The sequence below is a fragment of the Nycticebus coucang genome, chromosome 12 (genome assembly GCF_027406575.1).
Source record: "Nycticebus coucang isolate mNycCou1 chromosome 12, mNycCou1.pri, whole genome shotgun sequence".
NCBI lineage: Eukaryota > Metazoa > Chordata > Mammalia > Primates > Lorisidae > Nycticebus > Nycticebus coucang.
In genome coordinates, this window is record NC_069791.1 from 103,065,043 (window position 1) to 103,079,516 (window position 14,474).

Sequence of the window (14,474 nt, forward strand, 5' to 3'; positions counted from 1 at the left end):
TACCTAAAATCAATGAACAGCCCCAACTTGGTGTGTTGGAACGGGCAGTCAGGAAAAGTTTCATTCACGTGATGGCTTGAATCATTCGAATGTTTATCTTTGTTCTAGGAAGAAATGTATATTCCAAGAAATTGCAGTCTGCCTCCTTACAATTCACCTCTAATGGTTAATGTATTTATGATTTCAGTGCTGTTGGATAGGCAGTGGGTTCACTATCCCTCCTCCTTCACTCTTGGAAAACCTCATCCAGGGTGTTCGTGGGTCTTCCAAATTTCCCTTACTTGCAACAGCTGCATAGATTGGGGACAGCCTTGTGTGTGTGGGGGGGGGGCAGCCAGATTCTCTCCTCCTGAGAGTTAAAAGGTTTGACACAGCCCAATGTGTCCTATTTTTCTCTTTTCATTTTAATAGTTTAAAATTGACAAGTTAATAATACTTGTACATATTCAGGGGGTACACAGTGATGTCTTTCTATGTGTAAAACGTATGGTGATCAGATGAGGGTAATTAGTATATCTATCATCTCAGACAGCAATTTATTATTTCTTCATGGTGAAACATTCACTCTCTTCCTTCTAGCTGTTTGAAACTATATACTACTGTTAATATATAGTGATACAGAATGCTAGAATTCACTCCTCCTACGTGGCTGTAATTTTGTATCCTTTAACAAATCCCTCCCTACCCCTCTCTCCTTTCTAACCCTCCTAGCCTCTAGTACCCTCTGTTCTCTTTACTCTTGTGAGATCAACATTTATTAGCCCCTACGTATGAATGAGAACATGCAGTTTATTTCAGTTAATGTAAGGTCCCCTAGTTCCATCCACGTTGTCACGAATGACAGTTTCATTCCTTTTTAGGGCTGAATAGAGTTCCCTGGTGTGTGTGTGTGCGCGCCACATTTTCTTTATCTATTCATCTATAGTTAGACTTTTGGGGTGATTCTAAACCTTGGCTATATTGAATAGTCACCCAAAACTTGGGGGTTCAGATATCTCTCCAGTAAAATGATTTCCTTTCCTTTGGATAAAGTCCCAGCAGTGGGATTGCTGGATCACATGGTAATTCATTTGTAGTTTTTTGAGGGACCTCCATACTGTTTTCCATAGTGGCTATACTAGTTTACATTCCCACCAAAACTTTATAAGAGTTCCCGTTTCTTCCTATTCTTTTTTTTATTATTATTATTTCAACAAGAAGGATGGTAGAAAATGGACCGTAGAAAGAGGGGCTACATAAGGTCAGGAGGTGGACAGACATCCCAATTATTGGCTGGATGATTTTACTTTATAAGTCTCAGTTTCATCATTTGCAAAGGAAGGGTAGTAATAGGAGCGCCCTTAAAAGAAAAGGCGGAATAAACACATTCTTCACTGGGGACTCACAGAAAGTGTTCAGTCAATGTGAAGCATGTTAAATTGTATTCAACCCTCAACCACCTGCCATCTGAGTTTGACCTCGACTCTCCCATTAAAACTGCCCATTCCTTTGAGTATTTTGGGTCTTCTACTGCTTTACCCTCCTCACTGGGTTTGATATTGCAAATCTCTCCTTCTCTCTCCCTTGATCCCCCGTGGGAGATTTCCCAACTGTTTCCCTGTGTTTTTTTTTTCCTTTTATTAAGTTATATCTACATAGATCATGAATACATTTATGCATATATAGGGTACAATGTGTTGACTTTTTATACAATTTGGAGTGCTTACATCAAACTAATTTATATAGCTTTTGCCTCATTTACTTGATTATTGTGTTAAGACATTTATGTTCTATACCTGATAGATTTGACTGTACCCTTGCAATGTGCTCCATAGTGTGGTACCACTGTTTACCCTCCCTCTATCAAACCTCCCCACTCCCCTCCCTTCTCCCTCCATTTCTCTCCTTCATCCTGGGCTATAGTTGTGATTTATCTTTCATAAGAAAGTGTGAGTAAATATAAATTGGATTCGTAAAAGTACTGAGTACATTGGATACTTTTTCTTCCATTCTTGAGATACTTTACTAAGGAGAATATGTTCCAGCTCCATCCATGTAAACATGAAAGAAGTCAAGTCTCCGTCTTTCACTACTGCGTTAACACGGAAGTGAAGTTGCTCTCCAAGGTCCTGACCTCCGTCTCGTGGTTTTCCACGTATTCTCCTGGGTGATCATACCTCCCAGGTTGATGAATCCTGGACTCCCATTCCTGTACACTAGCTACCTGTTGGATGTCTCCACCTTGAACTCAATGTGTTCTAAGTATAATTCAACATCCAGTCATCATTTAAAACCATCCCTTCCCTCGTTCCCTCTCAGCTGGTGGCACTCAGGTGCCCAGTCTAGAAACCTGTTGGTCAGGCTCAGGGGGGCTCCCCCTTCCCCACCCTCAGGGCCTGAATTGCCTCCTTAATAAGTCACAGAATCCGCTATTTTTCTTATTCCCACTGTTCTTTGTGACCACAGCACCCTCCCCCAAGCTGGATTGGGTATCTCTTCCTCTTCAAGTCTGTTTTGTACAAACATATAAACTTGGTCGTGTCCTTTCCTGTATAAGTGTCTGCAGGATTTTGGCCAACCTGGTGACATGCCTCCCCTCTCTGCTCCGCTGAGCAGCCCTCATCCCCATTTGCATCACTAACCGTGGTGCTCCTCTCCATGAGTCACCAGGCCTCTCTCTGTCTTTGTGTGTGCTGTTCCTGTCACCCACCCTATTCCCTTCCGCTGCCTTTGCCTGGAAATTCCTAGTTATCTTCTCTCTTGGTTCATTGATTCAGATGTGACTTTCCTCCAGTCTTCCCCTGCATGCCACTGGCTCTTTGCCTCACTTTCTGGGTTCAGATCCTTTCCATGGACACCCATAAAACTCCACATGTACCCGTATCCCTGACATCCACTTGATGCTTAATTGGAGATGCCATTTATCTGTCTGTTTTCAACTTGTGACTGTGTGTATAATGAGGGTCACAGCTCACCTCTGTAACCCCAGCGATTAACACGGAGGGTAAAATACAGTAGGTGCCTAATGTCTCAGTGACCGAATGAATGTAGGAAAGCGTAGATCAGAATAATTTTCAATGTTTATAGGCAACCTACTCATTTCATCTACTCTATGAAGGTTTACTATTTTATTTATTTTCTAATTTTATGAAGTTCACATTAGCGTAGGTCAGTGTTTCCTTGCCCCCAAATCTTTCAGATACAGAGTTGGAGAAAAATAAGATTGTTAGGGTCATACAGTTTTTCAGTATACTGATATAAAATGTCCAGAAGCACATAGATTGCTTAAGAAAGGCATTAATCATGTAACACATTTTCTTTAGAAGAATACCTCCTTATACACCCCCTTTCCATCCCCATGATGGAATCTAATTTGATATAGGCAGTGTTTAGAGATGGTTTGCTTTATAAACCAGTCTCATCACAGCATCTGTCACTGTGCCTGGACTTTAATTCTGTTTTTTTTTTTAACTTAATTTTTATTAACTCATAACTGTATACATGTATGCGGTACAGTGTGATGATTTGATTTACAATGTGGACTGCTTAAATCAAAGTAATTACTATAACCATCACCTCACTCACTTATTTTTGTGGTACGACCTTCATAGTATACTCTTAGTTGTTTTGAAATGTACCCTTGCCTGTGTCCAGTACGTGAGATTCCCCCAAACACCCTCCCTCCCTTTCTCTCCCCTCTCCCTTCTTCCTTTCTGGACTGTCTTTGTATTTTATCATTCATAGGAATGTGTTAAGTGTTTATATACTGGTTTCATAATAGTATGGATTACCTTGGATTAATTCTTTTTTTTTTTTTGGTTTTTATTTATTTGAATTGACAGATAACATATGCATTTAATTTGTAAAACGTGTTTTGACATACATGGTCTAATCCATACTCCTAGCTAATCAACAAAAGCTTTACTTCACATAGTTACAACATTTTTTGTTTTTTTTTTCTCGTATTATTTATTATTTTTTTATTAAATCATAGCTGTGTGCAATAAGCATTTATGGGGTACAATGTGCTGGTTTATATATAATTTGAAATACAACAAACTGGCTAACATAGCCTTCATGGCACTTTCTTAATTATTGTGTTAAGTTGTTTATACTCTACATTGAGTAGGCTTGATGTGTACCCTTATAAAATGCACGCTAGGTGTGGTCCGAGCATTAATTCTTGACTTTGATTTCTCCCACCACAAGTTTCTCGAAAGTCAGCCTAGAGTTTATGCATCTGTGTGTCTTCTGGATTTAGAACAATTTCTGGGCCTTAGCCGATGCTCGTTCAGTCTGTGGAGTGGACATCTCATTCCTCTGAAGTCATGGGGTGGGCAGGGAGGGTGCGGTATGCTTATTTTTTAGGTGTGAGAAGCCATGGCCATGTTAGAGCCTTTGGGGGTCAGAACGAGTTCAGGTGACTTGGGAATCACGATCCATCCTCCTGTGTCTCCACACAGGGAGGCCTGGGCTGGAGAAGAAGTAGAATGAAGTGGACTGAGTGGGATTAGAAAGAGCTCTGAATTGGGGGTCGTAATAGTTATAAATCCTCCGAGAACCACGAGCTGCCGTGTGCTGAGTGCTTACTGTGTGGCTGGGGCCGGGTCACATGCTCCGCAGACATTTCCGCTTCATGCTCTAAGCATCTCTGTGAGCTGGCCTCACTGTCCCCTCTTTCAGATAGGGAAACCGAGGTGCAAAAGGGTTGAGTAAGCCACTTAAGATAACAAATCCTAACACACAAAGACAGAGAAATGAGGAGTGACTCACGTGTGCAGTGAACTGTAGGTGGTTGGATTCAGGATCGCAAAGCTCAGACTTCATCACCACTGCCCTGGACGAGGGTGCCCGTGAGGTCTTTGTATTCATCCACCTACCAGCTGGGTTACTTTGAGAGGGTGACCTGAAGAGACCTCAGTTCCCGAATCTATAAAATTAATCTGATAACACTTATCTTTCATTTGTGTGTGTGTGTGCACGCATGCGTGTGGGTGATTCAGATAATTTATGGACAACATCTAACACCTTGCAGAATACACTAGACAATACATGTGTTAATCATAAACAATTAGCTTCCCACTCGGGGAGATTTCAACTTGGATACATGGATGTGACTTTCAAAACCAAACTCACCCCCACATTTGAATTATTCCCTAACTAGATCCATGGAACTTCAAATAGAGAAACAGAATGCAATTCAAGCAATATCAACATTATTATTTTCATTTTTTTCCTGATACTGCCAGCTTCTTATTTGTGCTATTTCTTAGAATAATAGAATTTATTCAGGCAATTTATCCTTAATACAACTGATACGAATGGGGCTATGCAGTGCTTATGTATCATGCTAATAATGTTTGGTTCATCTTTTTTTCCCTCCCTCTTTAGAAATGGAGGCATTGATTTCCAACTCTGTCCCATCTTATATTACATTTTCTGCATTGAGGTCATCTCTGTCCACTGCCTAAACTGGATTCCAAAAGCTGAAATGGTGTTTAACACTGACTAACATTTTCAAAGCATCTACCATGTGCTTTCTTTGATACTGCATTTATTGAACTGAGGTAAAAGGGAATAAAAAAAATATGTACTTACTCTCCTCAGCTATATGCTAAGTCTACCAGTTAAAATAACATCTCGCCAATGATTTAAGGACAAATACGTAGCTTTAGGAGGTTCTGTACTAGTGTCAGTTAGATACACACATGTGAGGGGATGCGAACATTAAGCGAGGTCTTATTTCTTCTTACCATACACTCCCTTTTGGGGTGACCGCCTCTGGCTATTATTTTAACCCCCAAGCATAGCTTAATGGCTAATCCAAACTATTACTTCTAGCCCCAATGTTTCTTTGGAGCTATAAACTCATATTTCATCCTACATATCTCCAACTGACCCCTGGACATGAGTATTTCCTGGATACTTTTCATTTGTTGTATCTAAAACTGAAGTCATAGCCCCCTGCCCCACCATGATCTGTGCTGGTTCCTCTAGCTCTGTGAGTCACACAGATGTTGTTCAGCTCACCTGTGTTGGAGACCTGAGAATCAACACTGAGTTACACTTTCTATCATCCCTGCCCCACCCGAGCACAATTAGTGATCAATTCTTATCAACTCACTTCTCCAATTTTTTAATTTTAATTTGGTTTTATTATGATGTTGATTATTTTAGAGACAGGGTCTTGCTGTGTTGCCCAGGCTGGACTTGAATTCCTGAGATCAGGTGATCCTCCCACCTCAACCTCCCAAGTAGCAGGACTCACTGCTATGCCTGGCTCGCTAATATCTCTTCAACTCAGCCTGGCTTCTCTCTTCCCAATGCAAATAAAAACAGATAATAGCAGTAAAAGGAGAACAGGATCAACCTGTATTGGTGAAGGATGGTTTGTGGGGCTGATTTCGTTGTGCTTCAGACAGACTTTCGTGGGTGTTGAATGTGCCAGGGGGAAAAAAAAAGCCAGTTTTGGTAGTTAAAAGAAGAATCAGCAAGAATTTATGATGAGTGAAACCCAAGGAAGTGCTTGTTTCACAAATATAAGAGGGAGACCATTTTTAAGAGGTTAAAATAGAGGACAATGAATACTTTCATGATGGGTAATCTTTGTGGAACTGTGCGACCTTGAACATGTCAGTAACCCCTGTGGGACTTAATTCATCTTCTGAAAATGAGGAGATTGGAGTAGGTATCTAATTTCTAACATTCCATGCTTTTAAATAGACTTTTATGATTAGGAACTTGGGGGAAAAGTTTAACATTTAAAAGTTGGTGGTGATCGAGTCAACTTAAAACTGGGTTGAATTACTTTTGGAACTAAAGTGTACCCTGGCTGAAATATAGAATGATAATGAGTGTAGTATTAATATAGTCTGGCTTAAGTATAATACTAATATAAACAAAATTATATTGAGAGAAAATGATGTTTATAGAGTACACCACCAAGATGAACTCCAGAAAAGGGAAACTAAACCTTCTCTAAATAGTTTTTTTTTTTTTTTCCCCCTCTATAGTCTCTTTCTTTCTACGCTGTCACATTTTTCAGGCTGGCAGATGAATCTCAAAATCTGTTTCTGATTGAGGGTTTTCTTTTTCTCCCTGATAGAATATATAAATTTTCATTTATAAAAAGCAAATACATCACGTGTTTTCTCTCTTGCAGCAAAGAAATAAATACAGCAAGCGTTTCTATGCTCAATTCCAGTTCCTTATTGAAAAAAAAATTAATATAAATGAAAAATATTCATTTACTTTTTTGAACAAAGTTTTGTCACAGATCCCTTACTTGGGAGTAATACTCCTTAAAACAAGCTAAATGCACATCCTTAATAATTTGAAGTCGGAGAAGCAGCCATGTGTAAAATAGGTGTATGTTCATGTAATTGACTACAGTATTTTGCTACATGGTCAAATGCATGATTTCCCCTAATAGAGTGCCATTGTGGTCTACATCACATTTTCTAGTTCATAAAAATCAAATGAGCTGTGACCATCGTCTCCCAAACTTAATGGAAAGTTCATTTTGTGACTTGTGAGTTTAAATTGTGTCTTTCTAGGATGAATCAATAGATCTAAAGCACATTAATGGATCACATCACCAAAAGGTCTAATCCTGGCTGACTAAAATGGTAGATCTAATTCAGATTTATTGCTTTGCTAGCACGTTGGACCAAAAGGTCTTTAATCTCTTTAATAATATAATGGATTTGAATTAACTAAATAGTACTTAACCTGATGCAGATGATTTAAGTTATCTCTGTGTTCACCCAGCATTGTGCATGTCTGACTATTTTTTGTGGGGGCGTTGAATCTGTGAAAACTAGCAAAGAGGTAAAACCATATGTCCACAGAGACTCCTTGGGAGACTCACAGTATATTTTCTTCCCCCGTGTGGGATGCTTGTTAGAACATCACCTTCATTCAGTAGTCTTGGCCGCAGCTACCTATCAGAAGGTTATCAAGGGTAGAAGAAAAACACATCCGTTGTGCCCTAGACTGTGCAGATAGCACAGTCATAAACCACAGCGGGACGTTCACTGACACTCAACCACCTTGGGCAAATAGCGTGGGTTGAAGGAGATGAGCAGGCCCAGAGATGGCACCATTTGGAAGATACAGATGAAGATGTCCAAAGGATGCTGGCAGTGAGCTTCTGCCAGGACAACATGGGGAGGAGGGCCAGACTGTTTCTGTTATCTCAGGGAACACCTTGATTCTGAAAGATAGTGAAAGATCTAAAGGCCTCTTACTGCTGCTGGAAAGAAGAATACAACTTTTTTTTTTTTTTTTTTTAGATAGAGTCTTACTCTGTCACTTTGGGTAGAGTGCTGTTGCATCATAGCTCACAGCAACCTCAAACTCTTGGACTTGAGTAATCTTCTTACCTCAGCCTCCTGAGTAGCTGGGACTACAGGCATGCACCACCATGCCTGGCTGGTTTTTCTATTTTAGTAGAGACAGAGTCTCGTTCTTGCTCAGGCTGGTCTCAAACTCCTAAGCGCAAGTAATCTACCTGCCTCTGCCTCCCAGAGTGCTGGGATTATAGATGTGAGCCACTGTGCTGGGCCAGATGAAAACTGCAATAGCAGGAGCTACTACCTCAAGATCAGTCAGGATCTTCCCTAATGACAAGAGGGTGAAGGGCCTTTTTGCATCCCTTAGCTCAACTTCTTTGTTCACCCCTTTCCATTGCATGCCCCTAAAGAGAAAAAATTTAAGCATCTGAAATGTAGCAAGGTCACCTGATATGAGAGACAGAGAGAGAGAGAAATAAAAATCAAATGATGTGGGTGATTCCTCTTGCCATCCTCTTAGCGAGAGCGTATACCATCAGCTTTGCTATGAGATGACATATGTGTTCCTAAAAATCACCACACTGTGTAAAACTGGGCAATAAAAATCATGGGGCTTGGGGGGAAATGGAATTAGAGGCACCACACTAAAAAAATGTCATCAGGGACACGTTTTAGAAAACAGGAGTTTTATAAAAATGGTAGCACAGTTTTACATATGTTATATGATTAAGAAATACACAAACACAACAGAGGCAGCTCTCTACCTTGAAGAAAACCTGAAGTTTGCTTGAGGAAGTGGACTTCAGAAGGGTTGAGCCTTGTTGGTTATTGTGCCCTGATACGTAGAGAGGCTTATTTGTGAGTCCTAACACCAGATGTACTGGAGTGTGACTCAGAAACACATGCTGTGAACGAGGTGGCAGGTGAGTGTTTGAGAGGGGGGCGTGTGTATTTGTGTGCGTTTATATATTTTTGTGTGGTGCATTTTAGCTGGGTGGAATTTTCTATGGTTTTTTGCAAATGAAATCAAGCATGAGCAAATGTGAAATCTGCATTATGTTCAGATTGTTCCCTACTTTGTCAATTCAAGCAAGCACATTTGCATTTTTAAAACAAGAATAATAGAATTGACTGTATCTCAGCAAGCATGAGATGGCAGATAAATATTGAAGGTCCCATGGCTTAACGCGCTTCTCCCCTCCTGTGAACATGTCAGGAATTGCTTATCACCAAGGTTTCCTGGGCCTTGAATGCAAGCCAGCCCCTTTGTCTTGTGTTCAAGTGAATTTAGAACAAAACAAAATAAAACAAAAAATACGATCTCGGGAGAAAAACACAGCTGTGACAGACCATTAAAAAGTTTCTAATATGACAACTTCCTAGTTTGATTCCTTTGGATATTTTTGCTTTACACGTTTATTTAGCGCCTAAATTTTACACGACTGTGTCTCCACTTGTCTCTGCTGTTATGCATCATACTCAGCTAATTCTATTCCAGCAGTCAGAAACTGTCTGGAAGATGTGATTGCTCTGAGAGATCTGACTGTGATCCGATCATTTATTGTCCTGAATGTTGACGAGTGATTTTGGTATCAGCCCTAAAGGAGTTTTGAGGTTGCTCAATCCATCTTCCTTACTTTACAAAGGAGGACATGGGAACCTTGGAGAGGAAAAGGACTTGGCTGCAGAACTTAAGACAAAGGCTGTTTCACAAATCAATCAGAATGTAGTTCTAGAACCTTCTTAAGGAAATACTTTACAGTATTCCTGCTGAATTAGTTCCTTTTTTCTTTTACTTTTGTACTGAAAAATCGCCTTACAGAAGTATAATTGACATTAAAAGGATGTAGCTAATGTGTACAGCTTGATGCATTTAGAAATAAGTCTAGACCCATGAAAGCGTCACCACAGTCAAAGCCTTGTATTTATGTTTATTCATCACCTCAAAAAGCTTCCTCCAGCCCCCTTTGTTATTTTATTTTATATTTTAATAGTTATTTTTCTTTTTTAAAAAATAAGCCCTGCAAATGCAAGGCCTAAAAAAGTTGGTCAAAGACTAGCGTCGTTCTTCCCCACAGAAATCTTTAATAAAAGGCGAAAGGTTCATACAATCTGAAGAGAAACCAGAGTATATGTGATTTTTCTTTTGTAGCAATACCACTTAACAAAATGTTTACCTTCCTACCAAACTTTTAAGTACACAACAATATTGTTAACAATAATCCCTATACTAGAGTCCATTTTCCGAACTTACTGCATTACTGAAACTTTGTTTACTTTGACTGACACTTCCATATTTCCCCTTCCCCCAAACCCTGGTGACCCGTGTCCTACTTTCTGGTCCTATGAGTCGAATATTGTAGATTCCTCATAATAGTGGGATCATGCACTAATGTCTTCCAGATCCATCCATGTTCATGCAAATGGCTGGATTTCCTTCTTTTTTTTAAAGATTAAAATTCCACCGCTTCTTCGCATCCTTTTCTTTATGCATTCATTACTGATGGACATTTAGGTTGCTTCCACATCGTGGCTGTCTGTGAACGGTGCTGCGGTGAATATGGGAATATGCATATATCCTCCACAGTCGGAATTCCGTTCCTTGGGATAATTGGGATATATGCCATGAGTGAAATGCAAATCAAAACCACAATGAGCTCTCACCTCACACCCTGTCAGGAGGGGTATTATTAAAAAAAAAAAAAAAAAAAGATAACAATTGTAGGTGAAGAGGTAGAGAAAAGGGAGCCCTGACGCCTTACCTTCTGTGAGGGGGAACATAAATCTCTGTAGCCACTATGGGAAATAGTTTGGAGATATGCTAAAAACCTAAAAATAGATTTGTTATTTGATCCAGCAATCCCCCTTCCCGTTTCTTTTATCTGTTGTGTTACCTCCAAAGAGAACAATCTGCCCGTCCCTGATTTGTGCACACAGAAAAGTCACATTAACCCTCAATATGGCGGCAACTCTGCTGTTTCTGATTTTTTCCTGAATGACTAGCAGGCCACCATCCCAAATGGCATAGATAGCATTATTTGTATATACAGTTAGTTTCTTATATTCTCTAAACATATCTTAGTGGGCCTGGGGGGGGCACTTGTTCCTGTTACTATTGATACTGGACCCTCTTCCCTCCCATACACTTCATTTTTCACAAGCAGAGTTTTTAAAGCTTAAACTTCTCCCATTTTACAAAATAGGGTACAACATTTGGATTTGACTGAGATCATTTCATGAGTCTATGTTGAAACAAGACGAACATGGGTGCCTCCAATCACTTCTCCTGGATGTGTCACCGGGAGCTCCGTCATGAGGAATTCACATCTGTGATGGTTTGTTCTGGAAGGTTCTAGATGTTTCTGAACTTACTCAGCACTTAGGAAACCATTTATTAAGTAAAAATAACTTATTCCATTCAACTAACAAAAATAGGCCAAATCACGGTTCAGCTGAGATTGCGACTAGTATTCCAGGGAGGTATTTGAGTCTAAGCATGGAAGTCTGAGCATCATAAATGATGAGGAGGCAGAAGCCCATGACATTTGAGAGTAATTCGTAGGTATATTTACAATGTCCTTAAAATGAGCCATTTATGGTGGGGAAGAAAAGGTGATCAAGTTGAGAGGTTTTAGAATGTATGCAATATTACAGAGTTGATTTCTTTATAATGTTGTTAATTGAGTTGAATGGCCTCATTGATGATGGATGCCTATTGTCACTGCATTGTGTGTGTGTCTGTGTGTGTGTATATTTCTCATAAACCCTTAGCGCTCCTCAGAGAGGGCAGTCCGAAAGAAAGAGATGAAAGAAAAATGCATAAACCCATGATAACACATGATTAAGTTTTGACCCCGTAGATTGTTAACCTTCAAAGCTAACTCTGCAATAGCACAATATTATTAGCAATAAAAGGAATTTGCTTTGCCCTTTTTTAAATTACCATAAACCGATTGACTGAGACAGAATGATGTTAATATTTAAGAAGTAGGACACTAGATTCTATTATCTCAGAAGCTCTGTCACCAGGCCCTCTCTGTAGTCCTGTTATCTAATTATTGGGCTTAAATTGCATTAGTGTGCTAGCAATTTGTCTACCACTGGAAAAGTAATTGACATTTGGGTTACTGCTTCATATTTGGGAGACTTGCTAGCTAGTTCCAAAGAGTCCTCTTCTGTCAGGGCAGATTAGCTTAATGTTGCCTAGAAGAAAGGGAAGCTCTGTGTTTTAAGGTATGCTGCCTTCCGAGCTGGTTGCAATTTGGTATTAAAATTTCGGTTCTGCATCAAAGCTGATAAGTCACCTGAGATGAAATTGAACAAGGTTGTCGTGACAAAGTAATTAATGGCATTTTTTGACTTTCAGATGACTTTAGGGGAAGCACACTTAACTCTGTGCGTCCGCTTCTGCTCCTGTGTTTATAAATATGTATGCACATTTACAAAACATCTTTAACTGTTGTCAGATGTTCCTGTGAGCTTCAGATTTATGGGTCCTCTGAATTAAACAGCACCAGGTATGCTTGGTGGATAGCAGTGCTCTGGCACTGACGGGAAAAGCTGTGAGTTCCCATAATATTTCAATCATATCGCTTTGCCCGACATCTCACATCACTGATAGGCATTTCTCCCTTTTCTCCTCTATTTCCTTGTGCAAAAATTGAAAACAGAGTGCTTTGGTTATACTGTTTCTAGACTTTTTTCCCTGCTTGCTAGTTTTGGTTTGCTGAGGAGGACAGTTAAGGGCATTCACAAATATTCTGCACTCCCCTATGAAGAAAGGCCCACCAGATAACACTTTTCTTTGGCCACGTAAAGAACGCACCTGGAAAACACAGACAATTCGAGAGCCCCATTGCGCCAGGGAGTAGCAGACTCCTTTCCTGAGGATCAAGAGTCTCATCTGGGGTTGTCTAAACATTAGAAAACAGAAATGGCTAGACATCGTTTTTCTTCTTGATTTGAAAAGTAAGGATGAGTCTCGACAGTATGCAGAAATTGATAAAAAGTTGGTATTTTTATCCTTCAAGGCGCAGGTCAAATCTGACTTAGGATAAACTCCTCACTGATCACGTCAGCCTGCTCGTCACCGTCTCCGCCCTGGCTCAGGGCAGCTCGGCTGGCTTCCTTTCAGAGTTCTGGGAGTAAGCCAAGCTTTTCCTGCCGCCAGGACATTTGTGCATGCTGTTCTGGCTGCCTGGGCCGCAGCTTCCTGCCCGCTTTGCCAAGCTAGTTTCCTCCTGTGCTTTGGGAATCTGCTAAAGCATCATGTCCTCAGAGGGCCTTCCCGTCGCCTCCTGTGCTGCCTGGGCATCCTCAGGCTCAGCGTGACTGCTTCCTTCTCAGTTCTCCCTGTGGTACATGATCATCCAGGCCTTCGTCCCCATCCTTTGTCACCTGCCTGCCTCACTAGCACACAGGTTCCGTGAAGGCACAGATGTCATGTCTTTCTAGCTCCCATCTCTCCATGGAGTTGAGGTCAGGGGGGCTGGAAATAGTACATGCTCAATATGTGTGGCCAAGGTACTAAACCTTCCCTGAATTTCAGCCACAATATATTTTTTAACGTTTCATTTTGAAATAATCATAGACTCACAAAAAGTTACAGAGAGTTCCTGCATACTCATGACCCCGCTGTCCCCAGTGCTAACCTATTAGCACCGGAAGTACAGCACCAATACCAGGAAGGCACAACGCATGTTCCCTGGCTTTTTACACTAAGAATGGGCAACTTTCTTATCTTCATCCTTTGCCATTTTATATTTTATGACTATCGGGACATTTTCTCTCCCCTCTCCTGAGTTTCCTTTAAGGACAGCATCTGCTTTGTAAGCACACGCTGAGCACAACTTGATGGGCTTAATTCTTAAAATGGTGAGTTGAAATGTCATCAGAGAGCTGTTTTTTTCCTAAATGGGTGCATTTCTTAAAAAAAGCATAGAAGAAGATGAAAAGGTAAATGGTCTCAAGTTGTATTTGGAGTTGCTGAGACACATTTAGGTACGGCCCAACACACACCTGGCAGACAGGCTTGAGTTACCCGTGACAGTGATCAAAATGAACCTTGCTGCTGATGGATTATTTAGCATCCCCGCCTTTTCCCTTCCGCCTTCTAATGCTGTTAGTGGCTTCTGCACTTCTCCTTGTTCAGTGGAGCATTTTGCATAAGGCACACTTTATCTTTTATCTCCCAAGAAATGG

The 14,474-nt window shown here is 40.5% G+C and overlaps 1 protein-coding gene and 1 non-coding gene across 12 annotated transcripts in view; one reads left to right on the plus strand and one right to left on the minus strand.

Annotated features, from left to right (window-relative positions):
- Positions 1–14,474, plus strand: part of RBFOX1 (RNA binding fox-1 homolog 1) — a 2,283,260-nt gene that overhangs the window by 893,439 nt on the left and 1,375,347 nt on the right. The window lies entirely within an intron of this gene.
- On the minus strand, positions 10,291–10,405 carry LOC128562816 (U5 spliceosomal RNA). Its single transcript, XR_008373517.1, has one exon. It is a non-coding gene; the product is annotated as a U5 spliceosomal RNA (small nuclear RNA).